A 4,971-nucleotide genomic window follows, 5' to 3' on the forward strand; every position below is an offset into this window, starting at 1 on the left:
CATTATAAATAAAAATTACAAGAGAAGAATATTTTTATGCTATTATTAATTTTTAATTATTTTCTTTCTATATTTAAGTGTGAAGTTTGTTTTTTAAGAAGTTTGTTATCGAAAGCGAGTAGTCTTTCACATCGATTTTCTTAGAAATATATTTTTTTTATAAATATAGTACTTAAGTAAAATCTATTCCTAACACATTTTCTAAATATCATGTACAAGTAAAATGTTTTTGTTTCTAGACACTCATTTCAACATTGTTACACTAACAAATAAGAATTATTTCCAAGAATTGCTTTGACAAAGAAATATACATACACAAGTATTGAGATATTATCCTAACAAATTGTACAAATGTTTAAAAAAAGGGAAAACATCCAACAGGATAATTTATTATTCTTTGTTTTTATAAGAAGAAAATAAGTAAAATACAGTTATTCTTCAATTTTTATGCGGAGAAAATAAGTGGCATATAGTTTTAGTGTTTATTATGTCTTACTTTGATTCTTTATATACTGTCCATTTCAGAACTGACTTATTTTTATCGATAGTCTATTTTTTACTTAAGTCCATAGTCAATGACTGTTATTTTGTAGTTTATTAGCTGTCCGGTGTGCTTAACTTATTTAGTTTTTCACACGTTTCTTTTGCATAATTCCTACACCACATAATTTGATTTCACACATTCACACAATCCTATGAATGTTCAAGCATGAGGTTGGCGAATGTTTTTGCACGAAAGTGATGGACTTGAGCAAGATGGATGGGGGCAAGTATTTGATGTACAGCTTCGTTTGTCATTCCTTGTTGGCTTTGCAAGTGTGTGTTGCTGTTGTGGAGGTCCCATAATGGAATGGAGCTGTGAGTGCAGAATCTCGTGTTTTACTGGCTTTGTATGCGTGAAAGTCATCGTTATGTGTCGCTGAAAGCGGTCGTTTTTCATTGTAATACTTCGCAGACGACTAGTTTACAATAGCATAGGGATTTGGGAAGGTATGTCGTCTATTCTTCACGCATCTTGTTTCTTGGTCTCAATCTTGCGAATCTTCAACTTCTGTTCTTCCTGCTTTTTCTCTGCTTCTTACTTGCTTCTTGGTTCTTCTCTGGGCAGGATATAGAAATATTTATTGATAACTAGTCGCTTTGAAGTTCTCCTCCTAGTAACAGTTTGATAAATGGTTTGGATATGTCATTTCTACTTTGTGGACATTTTCTTCAGTTTCGTGCATCAACGTGCTGTTTAATAGCGGTAGTGTGACTTTTACACACACACACACACACACACACACACACACACACACACACACACACACACACATATATATATATATATATATATATATATATATATATATATATATATATATATATTTTCCAGTGGTGACTTGCTCAAACCGTCTTCTCGTCGGGCCGTTTTTTGCTCACTCCGTTCATTCGGGGCGCTCCGGGGTTTACGAGCTGTGAAAGTCCAGTGTTTGTTTGTCAGTCCCTACACCGTTCCCTTCTGGTGTTCGGCATCCTGTAGCGTCTTTGCAGAGTTCCGTGTTCTGTCCCAGCAGATATACAGCCCACTTCCACTACAAGGGCCTTCTGTTGGTCTCGCTGTCCTTTCCCTTCGCTCGACGCTTCTGCCTTGTAGGAATCGTTTCTTGCTAATTATGTCCTTTTCTTTCTTGATGCTTCTCGCGTTGCAACTTTTGATTCATTGTATCTGGTCTTTGCTGGAGTTTTTACAATGGCTCTTACAAAGAGTTTTACTTATATTCATCTAAAATATGTCTAGTACCTACCTTTTTAAAAAGCTTTACAAATTTCGGCGCCCTTTCCGTGTTACAATTCTAAGATATTTTGAGTCTTAACTTGTACAAGAAACCTCAAATTCATTTTCTATTTTTGTGTAGTGTCATGGTGTATAGCATTTTAGTATTTCATGTTGTTAGACTATATACACTTAATCCCTTCACCTTAATCTATGGTACTATTGGTGTTATTTTTGTTGTTGTTTTTATTGAAACTACTTTCTTTTTCCCACCTTCCTCTCTCTTCATTCTTCTTTCTCCTGACGATCTTATCTGCAACATAATCTTGAAATATTGTGCTGATTATTTACCAGTAATAAAATTAATCTTCAAACTTGTACTGAACGCATTTAATACTGTTAGATGATTTCTTATATCGGGGAAAACGGCGGAAATATTTACTGTTTTTAGCTGTGTCAGATGTAGAATCATGAAAATTTTTTGCACTTAATGCAACTTTGGATACTGAAAAATTCAAGGGACTACAAGCTGTCGAGTTGTAAGAAATATCGTTGCAGAGACTTAAAGTAATTTCTTTGTTTTTCCAAGGTATGTCAGGTGTAAAATAACATACGACACTGAAGCAGATGGTGGGAGAAAGTGCTAATTAACAACAGCATATTCAGAGTTACTGTATATTATACACTACTGGCCATTAAAATTGCTACAACAAGAAGAAATGCAGATGACAAACGGGTATTCACTGGACAAATATGTTATACTAGAACTGACATGTGATTACATTTTCACGCAATTTCGGTGCATAGATCCTGAGAAATCAGTACTCAGAACAACCATCTCTGGCCATAATAACGGCCTTAATAAGCCTGGGCATTGAGCCAAACAGAGCTTGGATGGCGTGTACAGGTACAGCTGCCTATGAAGCTTCAACATGATACCACAGTTCATCAAGAGTAGTGACTGGCATTTTGTAACGAGCCAGTTGCTCGGCCACCGTTGACCAGACGTTTTCAATTGGCGAGAGATCTGGATAATGTGCTGGCCAAGGCAGCAGTCGAACAGTTTCTGTATCCAGAAAGGCCCGTACAGGACCTGCAACATGCAGTCGTGCATTTCCTTCTGAAATGTAGATTTTTGCAGGGATAGAATGAAGGGTAGAGCCACGGGTCATAACACATCTGAAATGTAACGTCCACTGTTCAAAGTGCCGTCAGTGCGAACAAGAGGTGACCGAGGCATGTAACCAATGGCACCCCGTACCATCCTTCCAGATGATACACCAGTATGGCGATGACGAATACACCCTTCCAATGTGCGTTCACCACGATGTCGCCAAACACGAATGCGACCACCATGTTGCTGTAAACAGAACCTCGATTCATCCAGAAAAATGACGTTTTGTCATTCGTGCACTGAGGTTCGTCGTTGAGTACACCATCGCCGGCGCTCCTGTCCTTGATGCAGCGATAAGGTAAGCGCAGCCATGGTATCCGAGCTGATAGTCCATGCTGCTGCAAACGTCGTCGAACTGTTTGTGCAGATGGTTGTTGTCTTGCAAACATCCCCATCTGTTGACTCAGGGATCGAGACGTGGCTGCACGATCCGTTACAGCCATGCGGATAACATGCCTGTCATCTCGACTGCTAGTGATACGAGGTCGATGGGATCCGCCACGGCATTCCGTATTAACAGTCATTGGATCTCGACCAACGCGAGCAGCAATGTCGGGATACGATAAACCGCAATCGCCGTAGGCTACAATCCGACCTTTATCAAAGTTGGAAATGTGATTTTACGCATATCTCCTCCTGACAAGGGGCATCACTACAACGTTTCACCAGGCAACGCCGGTAGACTGCTGTTTGTGTACGAAAAATCGGTTGGAAACTTATGTCAGCACGTTGTAGGTGTCGCCGTTGCAGGTGGCGCAAATCCTGTGTGAATGCTCTGAAAAGCTAATCATTTGCATATAACAGCATCTTCTTCCTGTCGGTTAAATTTCGCGTCTGTAGCACGTCATCTTCGTGGTGCAGCAACTTTAATGGCCAGTAGTGTATGTTTCGTTAATTTTAAAGACAAGGGCATAAACAGAGTACGCAGTGCATTCAGATGGTACACATGAAACTACCTCCCAGAACGTTGTGAATTGAGAAACAACAGATAAAGTTATCCGTAAATCCTTAATTGATGGCTAGCATTTTCTTCCAGCGCCCCCTTCAACTGTACCAAAGTCTTTATTTACGCTGTCATAGTTTTATACTCATCACATTCATACAAAGAAACTTGTAGAATGTACAGCTTACACATCTAAACGATATTCAACAAATATTAACATACATCCTTAATATATTTCAAATATATAGTTTGAAGTAAATTGTAAACAATAAAAGTGGAACAAAGATTACTGATAACTCTCGCTAAATCTATGATTGCAATCAAAACATACAGAAGTTGTAACAACAACAACGTTATACTATTGTACATATAATAATTTTTGCTTCTGTTTTTCGATAAATTAGTATAATCGATGTTCTGATTTCATTTCTTTTTTGTTTCATTCCATTATGTTAAGGAAACTATAAACAACTTTCGATGTGAATATTAATGTTTATGTCAAATTTCAAGCAATATTATAACAAAATTGAAATGTAAGAAATGTTGAAACTGTTGTAAGATGTAAAAGTTGTAATTGTGTGCCTGGTCCATACGTAGGCAATGTATTAGGATATGTAGAATGCTAAACCTCGGGTGAATACCCTGTCTGTAGGGGAGCGGTAAAAGGTGGATGGTAGGCGAGCGCGGGAAAATGCACACGGGCGCTGGACGGCATAACGGGCTCAGCAGTAGTAGTCGGAGTTGGGCATCGGTTTGAGTAACACGTTCTGGATCGAGGAGGCTCTCCTGGAAAACGTAGTTTCATTGAGCCTTGGATGTGCCGTTTCCGACGCCTATACAGCATGGCAATATTCCATAGGCACTAAATGGAAAAATATTGCGACGCTATGAAGAAGTAAAGTGCCGATACATCAAGAGCCATTGCTGTGATTGTATGTGTGCTTTGCGCCTCGCCATCTCGCCGCCCGCCAACCGCCGCATCGACACGAACAGGTTGAAACTTTTAGTACTGTATTCGTGTGGACCAGTGTTACTTTTGTTCCTGACTGTTCAATAACAACTAAACTTTTACCAGAACTGTCCTATCATTTAATTATC

The sequence above is a fragment of the Schistocerca nitens genome, chromosome 9 (assembly GCF_023898315.1).
Source record: "Schistocerca nitens isolate TAMUIC-IGC-003100 chromosome 9, iqSchNite1.1, whole genome shotgun sequence".
NCBI classification, from domain to species: Eukaryota; Metazoa; Arthropoda; class Insecta; order Orthoptera; family Acrididae; genus Schistocerca; species Schistocerca nitens.